The following is a 17,925-nucleotide window of genomic DNA, read 5'->3' on the forward strand; positions in this document are numbered from 1 at the left end:
TTGGAGATGCTGATCAAAATGATTATTCTAAACGCGTGATTTTAACACCAACTAATGTTGATTCACTATTATTGAAGAAGTGCTTGAATGTCTGCCGGGTGAGGTCAAAATTTATTTAAGTGCTGATCAAATTGATACTGATGACCTTAATGAAAGAAATAATTTTCCTGTTGAGTTTTTGAACAGCTTTACTCCTTCAGGTACTCTACCTCATTGTTAAAAATTGAAAATTGGTTGTGTATTTTTGCTACTTAGAAATTTAGATCTCAAAGCTGGGTTATGTAATGGTGCTCGAATGAAAGTTTGTGCTCTTCAAAATAATTATATTGATGCAGAGGTTTTGACAGGTGTTTCTGGTGGTAAATGGGTTTTTGTTCCTCGAATTCAGTTGGCTCCATCAGATTCTAATTTACCTTTTGTTCTGAAACGTCGTCAGTTTCCTGTCAGATTGGCTTATTCAATGACAATTTTCAAAAGTCAAGGTCAAACATTTGATAGAGTTGGGGTATATCTCAAAAAACCGTGTTTCTCTCATGGTCAACTATATGCTGCATGTTCAAGAACTCTAGGGCATTTAATAGTTTGTTTTTCAAAATTGATAAACATCTCAATCAAGGTATTGTAGATGAAAAGTATTACACAAATAATGTTATATTTTTTTTATTACTTTAATATTTTTTTCATAGTTTTTGATAAATATACCTGTCATTTAATATGTTTATATGTGTTATATGAAACCATATTTGTTTATAGCTGTATATATGTTTAAATTATGTTATTTCCATGTTTTCAAAGTGGTGTGAGTTGGCATTATATTGAGCAAGATTGATAACCTTGCCAGCCAAGCGGTGTACTTATAGCAGAGGTGTGACTTGGCAGCATTTAGTGTCAGGCGGTTTTACTGCTTTAGAGCTAGGTTGTGTTGTCTAGCCTTTGTTGGTTATTCTGGAAACACAATGTCTGTTAATGTTTAGCGTAATGTGTATGGGAGAGTATGCAACCTTGATCTTTAAATCTAGGGTGTTTTAATGTCCTAAATTTGAAGTAATTGAATAACTAATATTGAATATAAAAACAAATATACTTTTATGTAGTTATATGTTTAGTAAAAAGATAAATATATAGTGAACATTAAATTGGTTTTCTAATTTTGCCTTTCATATTTTAATTTGGTTTGTTATTTTCGCTGGATTTTAGGATCAAGGGTATAAATATTCTATTGTTATGTGTTACTGTTGTGATGTTTTGTATTGATAGACTGCTTGGCTTACCTTCACGTTGGTGTCTATTGTTAAAAATGAGTAATAGGTAGTTTCATTATTGGAACTTAGTGCTTTTATTTATTTACTAAAAGCCAACATTATGCTAAAAATGCAATTTATATCTTAACTTGATTTTTTTTTTTTTTTTAAATTTATTTTAGTATTGGTAATCCTTTGCGCTTCGAAATAGATTTTATAGTTACATTTTCGATAAATGTTTATTTTAACTGCCATTTCAAAATAGGTTATTATAAATAGGTAAATCGATTTTCAGTTTTTATGTGGTTTTTTTCTTTTTTTTTCTTTAAGATTTACGATTGACGCATTTATACGATTTATAAACAGAAAACCTGATTACCTTTTATTGTAAATTTTTGTCAGTTAAAATGATATAAATATATTCAATTAGTTCAATTTTTTTTTATTTTCTCTATTTTATGCTTAATAATATTTGTTGTACGGGATCTTTTTAAACGGGGGGGGGGGGGGGGGGGAATATTGTAAGGGATCTTTTTAAACGGGGGGTGAATATTGTAGTTTTGCGCATTTGTCAAATATCGAGTTACTTAATTTTTATAAGGTGTTTAACTAATTAATTAGCTTAACTTTGAGGAAAGAAAAATTCTTATATATCTTAAATTCTTAAATCATTGTTTCACATTTTATTATTCTGGTAAAAGGTCTTCATCAAAAACTTGATAACTCTTAGTAAAAATAACTCTATTCTCCTGACCACCATTAAGGCAAAAACGGGGAAGGGAGGTCCTTTATTAGTGTCAAAATATTTAAGAGAATTAATTTTCGAGTAACAAAAGGTATTTTTAGTAAATGGCAGCAAACTACCGTTTCTTAAAAACTGTTGAAACAAAGAGGCCATTTATAAAAATGGTCAGATTAGTGCCATAAATAGTAATGGTCAAATGTTCAGTTAATTTTAATTTATTTAGTTGTGTGCATTTAACGTTTTAAAGACAATTTCCTTTTATAAAGAAACATGTATCAAGGGGATACCAAAAAATTAGTAGTTAATGTATAATTAACATTCGCTTAATATTACTCTTATTAAATAAAGTTCATGTTATAAAAAATATAACAAAAATTTAGCTTTTTTCGTCAATTTAAAGCATGATGAAGTGCTATTATTTTCTGTCAGTAACTAAAAACGTATTGTTTTGAACTTAGTAATGTTGAGGAAAATGGTTCTGCCTTACACTGATATGACATATGTCAGTTTTAAAGTTCTCAAATAATATTAAATAATTGGTAAATTATTTTACCTCCATACTTTTTATTTTAATTTTAAAAATGGTTTAATTTTTTAAATTTGAAGGTGTTTTTCTAAAAGGGTATTAGTAATGGTTTCGCAACTTTAAATTGTGGAAAACAGCCACCATAAATTAACAGACCGACCATAACCCGTATTACGGGTTGCTTTTTGCTAATATTCATAAAAAGAGAACAATACGCTCACTCTCTTGTGCCAATAAAAATGATTGATTTATGTTTGCCTGAGATGTAGAAGCCAAGACTTCATCATCATAACACTTTCTCTTTCTTCATCAGGCTCTTCATCATATCCAGCTTGTCTTTTAAATGTGGATGGTTCTGGATGTTCATTCTGGCTGTGACTAACTGAAGTACTCTTATAAATTTTAATAACCAGTTATACTTTATAAACTTACAAAATCTAACAGTTTACTCTTATACAGGCATGACCATATATATTGAAATTATCATTGCTTTATATTTTATTTATATAACGACATTTTTTATGCATCCTTGTTAAACTTTTAGTAAACATTTACCCTAAATTTTTTGCTAAGTGTTGGAGTCGGCCAATCAAGATGATCACTAACCTCGGGGTGGTTGTGGCTTCATATTCATTGCAAGCCTTATAACTGTCTAAAACAACGAATTGCATGTAGACTAAAGTCCTATGTAGTTTTTTATCTTAAATGCTTAAATATTTTTAATTATCTAAAAACTGAATTTTTTGTTGATAAAACCACAACAGTAAATAAGTTTACTTTTAAGAAGATTTTTAAAATACAATAATAAACACAAAAAATATAAATAATATAAATGATAAAGTAATAACTATAACGAGCACTATGATAACTGTATGATAAATACTTTAAGAAAAACAAACCATTCCATAACATTATTTTCTTAATTTGAAACTTCTTTCACTGTTCATTTGGTTTAGTACCATTCTTTATCTGCTGTTGAACATTGCTTCTTGATGGCCAAAACATATATTTATAGTCTTCAGAAATCCAGTTAACAGGTACAGTACCATCTTATTCTTCACCATTTTCTAACCATACTAACCGTAAGTATTTATTAACATATGATTGACTCATTCTAAAAAATTAGTTTTTATTTTTCTGTTGAGATATAAACACTAAATTAGTTAAATAATACATAAAAGCAAAATGTTTTGGCACAATTAAGTTGCGCCTAAACATTTTTAGGAAGGGAAAAAATACCACTATTGTATCTACCATGCCTCTATTACATGCATGTTTATAAAGGAATAAATAATGTGATACTTGTAAAAGCCTCAACATATTGTTAATTTACCTACTAGAGAAAGAGAATAATTTTATATTACACTTTTTATTTTGTTTAACACTATATCTATAAATTGCTATTCAAATAATTCTTTGACAACAAAATGCTTTGATAAACAAAAACTCTTAGAGAGAGATAAAAAAGCATGCTATTAAAAAAAATTCAAAAAGCAAACAACGCAACCATTATATCAAGTAGCAATCTATCAAGAAATTAAAAAATAAAATTTTAGTAAATTATACTAAAAAAATTTTTTCAGGCACAACTCAATAATCTCATAAGTAAAACAAGATTGATTAAACAACCCTAAATTTTAGAAAAAATAAACAAAAACTCTGTATAACAAAATTTTTGAATAGAGTAAAGGAGTAATAATTAAAAAGCATTATAACTGTTAATTATATTAATTAAAAAACATATTAATTCAAAAACCAAGTTACCCCAGTTCCAAAACAGCACTTAGTGAATATTTAACTTTGAAGCAATTTAATACATATTGATGAAAAAACTATTGTAGTTGAACTTTTAACAAATCTTGAATGATTAAAGACAACTTTCTCTTCCATTTCTGACTGGCATCATAACATATCCATCAGCTATTGGCGTACAAATAGCCTTACATTTGACATCACACTTTCTGACAAAAATTCCAATTAGAGTATCTGCTGCTTTAAAATGTAAAACATTTAGTAATGTTGAGCTACATGGCCTAGAATAAAACTCTTTTCTTCGGCCTATTGCATAAATATTACAAATAAAGCCATCTTCAACAACTTCTTGTACAACAGCAAAGTTACCATGCTTAAGTAAAATACATGAATCACTTGATAAATGCAATTTTGCTGTTATTTTTATTTCATTTTGATTACTTTCTTTTTTTCTTCCTTTTTAACTTTGTTTCTTCTTGTCTTTTTACAACTTGTGAGGAACCCGGGGTAAGACGGGATACTGGGGCAAGACGGGATTATGAATTCGCGCTACATCAGCTGCATGTTTTGGAAAAGACAAGGTAGTAGACTATGAAATTTTGATCACGTGATGTTTTGACTACAACGAGAATGAAAGTTTTAAACGCATTGAAAAAATATTAGAAAAAGTTTAATTTTTAGATGTTTGATGTAAAATGCGATGAAACTGATAAAAATATATAAAATATGAAGAAGTAAGTTTTCGCTGAACCTGCAACTCGTTACTTTAATGCTGACTTATTTTGTGATATTTTTGATGACTGATTTTGTGATAAATTAATCGAGCTTACACGGCATTTGTTACTGAAAACATTGCTAACTTATCATCGCACCAGTTGGGGCAAGATGGTATAAGGTCTTTGGGGCAAGATGGTATAAGTGTATCCCAACTTACCCCATGCACTACATATATACATAGTTTACCACTTTCTGAAATTCACTTTCTGTGCTTTTTTCATTTGCATATGCTAAATAAATAAATACTTTCTGCCTTCTGGGCAAAAGGTTAAAGCAATATGCCCATATGTAGCATACTTTTATATGCCATTAGAGATTAAATTTGGCACTCATTTCAATTTTTTTCACTTTTATTAATTTAATGTAATTTAGCATCATTTTTATTTAACTTATTTTATTTCAATTTATTTTAGAATGATGCGCAGATACGTAAGGAAAACAGAGAGACAATCGTGGCAACAAGAAGCCATGTTAACAGCAGTTAAAGCGGTCAAAGAAAACGAAATGGGATATAAGTTGGCCAGCATGACATTTGGGGTTCCAAAGACCACGCTTGAAAGACGAGTCAAGGGAAAGAATACAGAAGCTACGGATGCAGTCAAGTGTCGGAGGCAAAAAAACTGTACTGCCTTTTACTATGGAAGATGAACTGTTGACTTATATATTACAAATGGAAGAAATATTATTCGGCCTAAGGGGGAAATCCCCTCTAAATTTACCCAAATTTTATAAAAAATATTTTTATTTATTTATTCATTTTAATGTATGCAGAATTCAAAATTATTTGTTTATTTACTGATTTTAATTATAAAATCCTTTAAGTTTAGCATTTTTTTAAGGTACCTTAAAATTTATACCATAGCAACGCCCATAGCAACGATGTAGCACCTCATTAAAAATCCTAATAACTTATGTGTATTTTTAAATAGCTGCAGTAAAATGCTTGGTTTGGTTTCTTTACTTATCCACCTAGCAAAAAAAGTCTGGTTTATCAAGTCAGATTACAGTTTTCTGTTATTCTGAAGCTTTTAAAGTTGTCAATTTTCTTAATTTTTTTAAAAAATGGGTAAAGCGTGTAGAATAAAATCAAGAACAATAATTAAAAAAAGGAGGAGAGGTTTCTTAGGGAAGAAATTTAACAGTCTTGAAAAAGAAAATATTGAAATGGAGTTAAATGATAATCCTTCTGTAACAATTTTGATTGATTCAAATAATACAACTGTCAATAATAACTCTGTAAATAACGAATCTGGATTAAATTTATTTTCTACATCTGTATCTGCGAAGAAGCTAAAGCCAATTGAATGTTCCAGAGCTTTTACAAGAATGAAAATATCTGGATATAGGATTATAGATTGCTCTATATTATCTGATATATTTAGTGCTTTAGCATGCCCTCGATGTGGCGAGTGTTCATCCTTGTCATTGTCCGAAAAAATGCAAGACAAAAAAGGACTTGCCTCTAAGTTGCTTATCAAGTGCTTTAACTGCAAATATGAAAATGAGTTTTATACTTCAAAACAATGTAACAGAGGATGTAATATTAATTGTAGAACAGTATACGCAATGCGTGCACTTGGACAGGGATATTCTGGTATAAAAACATTCACCACTTTAATGAATATGCCACAACCAATGACTCAAAATAATTATGATAAGTTAGCTGTGAAAATAGGTGCTGTCACACAAAAAGTTGCTGAAGATACCATGTTTGATGCAGTAGCAGAATTGCGTAAACATGTTGCTAATGATGATGTTTTTGATATTGGTGTGTCGTGTGATGGTACTTGGCAGAGAAGAGGCTTTTCATTATTAAACAGTGTCTTTTCTGCATTATCAATGGACACTGGAAAGGTTTTGGATGTCGAACCAATGTGCAGGTTCTGCAAAGGTTGCTTTTTAAAGAAAGATCTTTTAAAAACAAACCCTACAGCCTATGCCCAATGGAGGAACTCTCACATTTGTAAAAACAATTACAAAGGATCTGCAAGCAGTATGGAGACCACTGGTGCAAAACGTGTGTTTTCAAGATCTATTGACAAGTACAAACTGCGATATGTGAATTTTTTAGGAGACGGGGAGAGTAAAAGTTTCATTAATGTCATAGATACTTACCCTGGCATTCAAGTTAATAAGTTAGAATGTGTGGGACACTATCAAAAACGTGTTGGTACACGACTACGAAATTTTAAAAAAAGAGAAAAAGGTCTCGGTGGGCGTGGTTGTCTTACAGATGCAGTAATCGATCGTCTGCAAAATTTCTTTGGCGTTGCTATTAGGCAAAATGCTGGAAACTTAGCAGGTATGAAGGCAAGCGTATTGGCTACATTATTTCATGTTGCATCTTCCAAAACAAATAACTTGCACTTTCCTCACTGTCCTACCGGCATCAATAGTTGGTGCAAGTTCAACTTTGATAAAGCAAATAAAACCAACACTTACAAACCGGGTCCAGATCTTCCAATGAATATAATTTTGAAAATTAGACCTATTTTTGAGGATCTTAGCAAAGATTCAGAACTAAAAAAATGTTTACATGGGAAAACTCAAAACGCAAATGAATCGTTCAACAGTATGATTTGGGACCGATTACCGAAGACCAGATATGTGTCACTCGCTAATTTGAAATTTGGTGTATATGATGCGGTAGCAAATTTTATTATTGGTATGAAAGCTTCAGTGTTTTTGAACAATCAAATATGTTACCAGGTGCTTTCATGGTTAAAGGTTCCAATAAAATAAACAATAAAAGAATAAAACAATCTAATTATAGAATGAATGAAAAGAATAAGTTGAGGCGACAGTTAAATAGAGCAAAAAAAATTTTAAAAAATGACAATAATTTGGAAAAAGACGGCATAACTTATGAACCAGGAGGATTTTAAATACTGTTTTTTAGATTTAATGAGGTTAATGATTGCTTTTTTATACATTTTTTCGTGTTATTTAATAAAAAAATTGTTAATTTGCTTTTTTCTCAGTATGAAGTATTTAAGACGCCGGCCAACATTGCTCGCTAACCATTCAAGAGCCGTTTCTAAAATTTTCAGTGGTTGTTTATTAACTGGTATAGAGTGTTTTAAGTTAATAGTTTTTTTTTGCTTTTTTTTTGTACACCTGCTGTTTATGCTGTTTTAGTACCATATTATTGAATATTGGACTTTGACTTCAAAATACCTAATTTTATATTTGTAAAAAAAAATTCTGTTCAACTTAAAACACTCTTTTACTCTATATAAACACCATATAAAAATTTCAACTTGGGTTATTTTGCTTCCTGCCCTCAATATTGGCCGGCGTGAAACCTGTTTTTGCTGTTTTTTGGTAATTTTTTATGGTTTCCATAGCAACATGTTACCTTTTTTTTTTTTTTTTTGGTATTTTTTTCTTATTTTTTTATATATGCTATTGATCTGACAAATTTTTTTTTTCTAAAAATTGATTTTAAAATTAGAGGGGGTTTCTCCCTTAATATTGCGAGATTTACAAAAAATGGCTTTTCAAATTGCCGAAAGTAATGGACTGAAACATACCTTAAACATAGAAAAAAGAGAAGCAGGTTCTGATTGGGTTAAGGGCTTTCTAGGTCACCATCCAACACTGTCCATTAGAACACCAGAAGCCATATCAGCTGCTCGAGCTCGAGCTTTTGATAAAGTCAGTGTTGGAAAATTCTTTGATCTACTAGAATCCATTCAAGATGAAAAACATTTCACGCCTGACAGAATCTTCAACGTTGAAGAGACAGGCATGACTACAGTCCAGGGCAAATCAAGTAAAATTGTTGCAATGCGAGGACGTAAACAAGTCAGGACGCTTATTTCGACTGAACGAGGTCAGCTGTGTACTGTTGAAATATGCATGTAGGCAGCTGGACAGTACATCCCTCATATGTTTGTTTCCGCGTAAACGCATGAAAATAGAGCTCATGGATGGAACCCCACCTTGTTCTACATATGAATGCCATCCCAGTGGCTGGATGCAGATGGATATATTCACTAAGTGGATGAAGCATTTCATCAAGTACAGTGGAGCATCCAAAACAAACCAGTGTTTGCTGCTGTTAGACGGTCATGCTACTCATACCAAAAGCATCGAGGTAATTGATTTGGCTCGTTAAAATGGGATAACTTTACTTGTATTCCCTCCGCATTGTACGCATAGACTGCAACCTTTGGATGTATCTTACATGAAACCGTTGAGTACTTACTACAATCAAGCCTGTGAAAATTTTTTACGACACCACCCAGGAAGGGTCATCACAATGTTCCAACTGGGAAAGTTGTTAGGAGATGCCTTTCTAAGAGCTTCAACTCCAACAACAGCATTGAATGGATTTCTAAAAACTGGAATATTCCCATGTAGTCGGAACATCTTTGAGGATCATGACTTTGCACCAAGTGCAGTGACAAATCAGGATAAAAATGTTGCAGAATCAGAAGCAGGTTGACTAATAAATAATTAAATATTGTTTAGATTTTATTTTGAATTTTATTTTAATTGTGTAGATACCTTGATTCAGATAATCTGCAGTTATTCTGTTATTCTTCTAAATAGATTTTTTGTTATTTATTTTTTTCCAGTGAATATTGATCACCAGGCATCAACTTCAGGGTCATCCATGTTACTACACAAACAGGGACTGGTTCAGTCGGAAGTCATTGCCGATCAAGTTGTCAATAATGTTCAAATGGAAGTCGTCATCAATGAAGTTATCAGTAATGTTCAGTAAGAAATCGTCGTTCCACAGTCAACCAAAAAGTGTGCAGAAATGGTTGGTCCATTTCAGATAACACCGCCACCGAAAGCTCCAATGCAAGCAAGAAAGCGACGTCACAGTGTGGGGAAAGCTGCTATCATCACTTGTAGCCCTTACGAAAGTGAATTGCTGACAAACAAAATTAACAGAAAGAAAGGCAAGGCAGATTGTACAATAGGTTAGAAACGAAGGTCAAAGAATAAAAATTGTAATATCAAGAAGGTTCCTATAAAAAGGAAGAAAGTTAAAAGATCCTTGGCTATTTCTTCTTCTGATGATGATTCTGAAATTGAGTTAGAACTGCGAAAAATGAAGAAAATGAGGAAATTGAAGACAAATGAAGGTAAAGTTGAATACAATTCATCAACAGAAAATCAACAAGTAGACCTAGTATCGTCACCATTAAAGGAAAATGATTTTGTCTTGATTCAGTGTTCCAGCAAGAAATCAATAGTCTACTATGTTGGTCAACTTTCCGTGGTTCCTTCAGAACATGCAACTGGTTCCATCAGACATATGAAGCGAGAAAAAATGAGCAGTTTTCAGTTCAGATTCCAGAATGACAGTGACAGTGAATATGAGTTAGAGTTAGATGATGTTGTTAGAAAATTACCAGTTCCAGCATCGCATGGTAGAACAGTAAGAGCTGCTGAACATAAAACTTTCCCCGTTGATTTATCAGGGTATGTAAATTTGCGTTAATTCCATTACGAAAAAACTTTGTAAAAGCTTTTGATATTCAGGTTGAATAATATACATGAGTCATAACTGTTTATTGGTGTTCAAATGTTTAGTGTTGTTAGAAAGCATGCAATTCATGGGATTTCTGTGTCACTCAATTGTGCCCTGGTGATTGGGCTAATATGGGATGGGTATCCCATCTAACCCCTATACCTGGGACAAGATGGGATTTTCAGAACCTTTGCCATATTGAAGCTAGCCATCATGGTGGATGATATATTACTATGTTTACTAAGAAATCATACAGGATATACGTATGGCTTTTTGATCAGTAAAATAGGGGGAAACATATAGGTATCTTCGAGTCCTAATCTGACTGATTTGCTTAATAATCCCGTCTTACCCCGGGTTCCCCTACTGGCGGGTTAGATCTACTGCGAACTAGCCTTTTTAATGATTGTTAGAAATTTTCAAATGGAAAGAAGACAATTGGTTTAAACTACGTTGAAAGTGTCAAACATCATCACCAAGATCTAACAGATTGTCCATATAACTGACCTGACTTACTAACAAAACTATGCATAAGTTCCTCTGCATACTGTTAAAGAGGCACTCTCTTTTCTATATTATCAGTTAAATATATAGTCATTGAAATAGACAATGCAAGAAAATGATGGTAAATATTTCGATTAATTACATCTTTTAAAATAACTGGACCAGTATATAGAAGGTATTGTCTTAGTTCCGTGGCTTTCCCTCTGTTAACTTCTGCTAATGACCTTGGCTTTCGTGCAAATTCTGACGGTATATAGCATCTCATGTTGATCAGTAGTTCAGATATCTGATTCAGCTGAATATTAGAAATTTTGCAGCATGCAGGACCCTCTTTCCAAAACTTTAACATTCTTTTTAGCACACCAAGGCAAACAGTATGCATTTAGTCTGAAATAAAACCTGTCACACAGGGAAATGACAGTTCCATTAAGGGTGAAATATTATTCTGGTGAATATCCTTATAAACGTATTTTATAAATTTTTCATCTGTTCGTTTTCTATAGACAGTGAAACCACTATGGCCCTTTATACATTTTAAATAAGACTGAGCTGGTGCGTCACAAATAAATGCTAGTATCTACACAGAAAATATCTTATTAATATAGCAAATGTTATCTGACTTCAGCTTTTTGTATTCAGAAATAAAATCTGATAAAAATTCTTGAACAGAATATGGTTTACCTTTTCCCTAAAATACACATACCACAAAAGGCCTAAAGTTTTTAACACAGCACAAAATTGGCTAGAAATTATCAGCTGATGACTTTATTAATGGTAACCCATCAAATTTAATCTTTAGTTCAATTACATGTTGGTCATTAGCAAATGCTGGATTTTTTTTTAGAAACTGCACTATTGTATTTTTTAGACCAAAGTAATAGTAACTTCCTCCACATTTGTTTAAACATGGTATACTTGAAGGAGTCACTTGACGAAGAGTGCGACTATCTTTTGGCAAATTTAAACCATGCTTTTTTAAAATACTGAGCAAACTATCTGCATGCTCTCTGCTAAATTGAATATCTACAAGCCAACTAGCTAACTCAGTCTGCAGGTTTTCATTTCTTTTTAGGACATCAATATTGTTTTCAAGCTCAAGCTCATTTTCTGTACTAATGTCTGTGTCAATATCAAACTCTGAACTTAAATCAGCTACATCACTGAGGCTTAATGTAGTTGAGTGGTCTTTAATTAACACTTTATTGTGATCATGATCACTTTCTGTTTCATTTATAAGCCTTTTCACTTGTTTGCTTATTCTGCGATAAGTTTTGAAATAATTTCGTCGAGACATCTAATGCAAAAAGATAACATACATATACCGCCAACAGGGGGTACTTGTAATAAGTGGGGCTTCTGAGAACAACATTCAAAAAATAGTATCAAATAGTTGAATTTTGTAAACTTGTATACAGACTTGTTTACATTTATGTAAACTTATGGCAAAAAAACTTCCATTTATAATTTCATAACCCATTTATAAACTTATTATCCAATTAATAATATTTATAATACAGAAAAGTAAAAAAGCTAAAAAAAATAAAATGCATTTATTCTATGGAGATATCATGCTTTAAAGCAATCATATATGATAATTGAATCATAAATGATTCAATAGATCTGCTGTAATTTCAGCAGCTACTGTAATTTTTTTAAAAACTAACTATGGTTAGTAAACTAAAAATGTATCAACGTTTTTAAAACGTTGAATTGTAACGTTAGCGCGCGCAACCTTTACGCAACTTTTCGATAAAGTTTTTTGCCGGCTTGGCGGGTGCTGCTGATGACGGTTGTGTTTAGTATGCTTGTCATTTTTTATAACTTGTTATTTTTAGCTTGAAGTTTTAATTTAAAAAATGTCGAAAAGAGAGGTGTTTCTTGTAGGAGGAAGAACAGAGGTGTTAGCTTACATTAAACTTCCAACTAATAGAAGTGTTTTAAAGTATTACCATTACAGGCTTCTCATAAGTGAAGAAAATCTGGTTGAGAGCAGGAAATCCTTTCCTTATCCAAGATCAAGCAACTAGGTACCTAATTAATATTTTCATAATGAATATAAAATGATACATACAAACAGCTTATATATGGTTTAAGAAACTTGTGCTGTGTGAATATATAACGAACTTAGTAAACCATTTAGATATATAGTATCATTTGTTTAGGACAAAAATAGTGGTTTTAGAAGCTGAAGGAAAGAAACTGGAAAAATCAAAGCATCACATTGGTGCAAAAGTAATTAAAAAGAGGGAGGAGTTTACAAACAAGTTAAATGAATTATTTGATAATGCTCGTAAGGATTTTGATGAGCAAATTTTGAAAGATAGCAGCAAGGATATAAAAGTACGACAAGAAGATCTAGTTTTTCTTCAAGATCAAAGAGGATCAAGAATCCAAACAATTTTTTGCAAAGACACTAAGTTCAAAGCAAAATATAATTGGCTTCAAAAAAGTATGGAATTAGAAGAAGAAGGAAAGAGAAAAGAGGAGGTCCAGAAAAAAATGAGAAGTTGGAGAAAATAAGCTGTATTAATGCTGATAACAATTTTGAATATGCTAATCTGATTGAGGAAACAAATCAAGATTTTGCTATTCCTGGAGAAAAAAAGCAAAAGATCTGATTTTATGCCGCTTCTTATTCCAAAAGTAATTGGGAAGGACATAGGAGTTATTTTGTCAAGGTTTGGAATCTCTTCAACTGCAGCAGTAGCAACACAGGCTATTATCATAAATAATATCGGAGGTCGTATTGATGATTTCTCAATATCACAGTTTGCAGAGGCAGTTTGCAGAGGCAGAAAAAGCAAAAAGGTAACGAAAATGCTCAAAAAATCAAAAAACAGTTTAAAAATCTTGTTAAAAATAAATATCTTACTCTACATTTTGATTCAAAGATAATGTCTAAAAAATTTGAGAGAGTAGCTGTTATCATAACCTGTTCAGGTATTCCTGATGCTCAACTTATTGACATTGTTCCTGCTGACAATGGTAAAGCAAGCACGCAAGCAAAATCAATTCAAAAAATCCTTGAAGAATGGGATTTATTTGACATGGTTGAATTTCTGTTATTTGATAGAACTGCCACAAACACTAGATGGTTAAATGGTGTTTTTACCCAACTAGAGAAATGCAGGGGAAAAGCTATGGGATGGTATAATTTTTTTTTATTGATATTTTATGCAAGAGCCAAAACAAAATTAAAAAGTATTAAAATCAAGATTTGTCAACTTTATTTTAAATTTTTTAGCATTTTTGCAATTCTATTACTGAAAGGACAAAAACATTAGGTCCAACTGAACCACTGTTTGAGAAATTGGAACACAGTTGGAATGAAATATTGAGGAAGGGCATATGTTACACAGATCTTAAGAGATTTAAAGAACAGCCAGGGACTTTTTTTTCAATCAAGGTAAGTACATCTGCTTTGATGTCATCAGGATATGATGATTGGAAACACGCTGCAAGAGACTTAGCTCGCCATGAAACAAGTGAAACCCACATTCAATCAATTGAAGCCCTTTTAACACGTAGGAAAGCTGGAGAGCACATTAGTAAGAGGCTCACAGAGCAATTTGAATCAGAGAAAAAGTACTGGAATGACATACTGTTGCGTATTCTTACCGTAATCAAAATGTTAGCATCGCGTGGGTTGCCATTCCGTGGCAGTAACGAAATTGTGGGTTCTGTCCACAATAGCAATTATTTAGGTTGCTTAGAGCTAGTGGCTGAGTTTGACCCATTGCTTGCAGAACATATTCAGAAAAGAGCGAACAAAGGCCGAGGTCATGTGTCATATCTGTCATCAACTATATGTGATGAATTTATTCATGTGTTAAGTCGTGACGTTTTGGACCACATTTTAACTGAGATTAAAGAAGCAAAATACTTTGCAGTTAGTGTTGACTCAACACCAGATATTTCACATGTAGATCAGCTTACCATTATATTCCGTTACATGACTTCTAAAGGACCAGTTGAACGTTTTGTGACATTTATCCCTATAGAAGAGCACACTGGGGAAGGATTAGCAACAAAGTTACTTGATTTTATGGAAAATACTGGCATTTCAATTAAAGACTGCCGAGGTTAATCCTACGATAATGCTGCCAACATGAGTGGCCGTTTCAATGGCATGCAAGCAAAAATAAAAGAACATAATAACTTAGCTGAATACATACCATGTTGTGCTCATTCGCTTAACCTTGTTGGTCAATGTGCTGTAGGATGTTGTGCTGTAGGATGTTGTTCTGAGGCTGTTACGTTTTTTGACTTTGTAAATAAGCTGTTTGTATTTTTTTCTGCCTCCACCTCTCGTTGGAATCGTTTGATGGCAGTTTTAAAGCCACTTAATATGCCTACCTTAAAAAGGTTATCTGATACCAGATGGTCAGCACATTATGATGCTGTACACTCCCTCCAGGTTGGCTATACGCAAGTGAAGTCTACACTGGATATCATGTGTCAAGATATGTCCCAAAAGCCAGAAACACGACTTGAAGCCGCAGGATTGAAAGATATAATGAGTCATCATGAAACAGGTATCCTAGTTCAATTGTGGTCAAAAATTCTGAATAGGTTCAGGTCCGGAGATTAACGAAAACTCTGAAACTCATTCGTCTGTGATTGAGTTTATCAACAATATTTCAACAATAAATGATTCAGATGACAGTGGTGATTTATTTTAAAGTAATATAAATGAAACAATTATGATAAATGATGCAAATAAAAGTTTTCCTTGTTTTCCTTGAACAAATAAATAAGTAGAATAAATAATGAATTTTTCAATTTATTTTTTTTAACATTGCGGCATAATAATACAGTCATAATACATTATATATCGGTATTATATATAATGTTTATATATGTAATGTAAATAATACATTAGTCTATTGAACTTAAATGTCGAATTAGAACTAATTGGTTAAATACGAAAGCCCAAAGGCATTTCTAATGATTAATGTTTTTAAAACACCGCCATTTTGGATCTACCATTATTGAATTTTGGTACACTTATGTCAAATTCAAAGTTGGGGATTCAAAAAAATGCTTTACAGAAATTTTCCATTAATAATAATCATTTTTTGACTTTTGGCCAGGTTTTTTGAAATTCCGCCCACTGTGCAATGGATTCAATATCTGGTTAAATACAGTTTCCCCAGGTCAGATTAATATTTGGTGTTATGCCCATGTTTAAAATTTGGTAATGGGTGATGTTACTAAAAAAGCTGTTGAAGCTGCTACCTTATTTGGTGTTTTGAACACGTGCAGTATTTTTACGGGAATCATATTTACGCTTCAATGTTTGGCGTGAATTTAGCAAATTGAAATATATATCTGTAATCGGTGAAACTCGTTGGTGGGGGAAAGACAAAGCTCTTACTAAGGTATTCGGAAATTTCTTCTTCAAAACCTCCGATCAAGAAACACAAATTATTGATTTTTTGTACATTGACATATTACAAACATTTTATGATATTTCTACATCAATCAAATCCAATAATGACGTCCGTTACAGGGCGAAAGCTCTTTTAGATTCATTGACAAGTTTTGAATTTATTTTGATGACACAATTGTTTTTAAAAGTATTTGAGCACACAACGCCATTATCTGAATATTTACAAACAACTGGAATGGATATACGACGAGCCTATAATATGGTTCAAGACAGTATTAATGAGTTAAGAAAAGTAGATAGAAATTTTGATTCCACTTTTCAAGCAGCTACACATTTTTTAGAACTTGCGAACAGTGAACTGGGGAAAAGGAATCTCGACATTGAAGTTCGGACTGGTTTGAAAGAGAAAAGAATTAGAGCAAATCAACTGTTTGAAAGTGCAAAAGATAAATTTCGTATCAATGTTCACAACATGGTAATGGATCGAGTAACCAGTAGTTTAAAACAGAGATTCTCAGAGCATATTATTCTATATGCTGACTTATCTTGTTTAAATCCAAGAAATTTTGCAGAAATTTTGAAAAAAATGCCTAGTGCTGCATTGCAGCATCTGAGTGGGTTGCTCAGAAAGTTTGATGCTTGTGTAACAAAAGATCAGCTTCAAACGAAATTATCGGACTTTGCAAGGAAATGGGAAAGTTTCGAAATAACTCTAGAAGATGAATATAATTTGATATTTGACACGGAAGTATCTGACTCTGTCTCGGACAACATGCAACAATATAAATCCGAAGAATCTGAAACTGTCTTTACAATCCCAGAAGTGGAAAACAGTGACAGCCACAGAAATAAATGCAAATCTTGCACAAAATGTATTGTTTGTTGTTACTTTGTCCTCCAGAAGTTTAACTTGCATAGTCTTGCGTATTCAAATTTATTGCTGACATGCAAATTTGTGCTGACATTATCCTCATCACAAGTTGCTTGTGAAAGGTCATTTTCGAAATTGAAATAAATTTGGAACAGACTAAGAAATTTGATGAGCCAGTCAAGTTCATAGTCATTCATGCTGATGTCTTGTGAAAAAGACTTTCTTCCGAGAATTAATAACGATACATTTATTGATGTCTTAGCACCGACTAGTCAAACGATGAAAAAATTGCTATACTTGTCAATACTGAATAGCGATTGTGTCTACTATTTCTAGACTCCAAATTACAGCATTGTTTTAGAAATATTTATTTTTATCAATATTTAGGCTGGGAGAATTGAATTTTTTTTTTTATACTTTAAATAATAATAAACAATAATGCACCTTAAAATAAAAAATCCTTTACAAATATAATATAGGTAAGTTTACAAATAAGGGCGTTAATCATAGTCGCTGTCATGGGCGGCGTGAAAACTACATCTTTTTTTTTTTTTTGCACTTACTAAGTTCATATCAATATTTTGGGGTTAGGACTTGTAATGTTAAATGCACTGCAATTGCCACTA

The 17,925-nt window shown here is 32.1% G+C and overlaps 2 pseudogenes; one reads left to right on the forward strand and one right to left on the reverse strand.

The window, feature by feature from the left end:
• LOC149894987 (uncharacterized) overlaps window positions 1-17,925 on the reverse strand; it is a 65,863-nt pseudogene that overhangs the window by 42,541 nt on the left and 5,397 nt on the right.
• Window positions 6,354-8,069, forward strand: LOC149894992 (uncharacterized; annotated as a pseudogene).

This window comes from Hydra viridissima, unplaced genomic scaffold, assembly GCF_058129835.1.
Source record: "Hydra viridissima isolate aposymbiotic clone 2 unplaced genomic scaffold, HvirCarnegie_v1 scaffold_1, whole genome shotgun sequence".
In the NCBI taxonomy this organism is placed as follows: domain Eukaryota; kingdom Metazoa; phylum Cnidaria; class Hydrozoa; order Anthoathecata; family Hydridae; genus Hydra; species Hydra viridissima.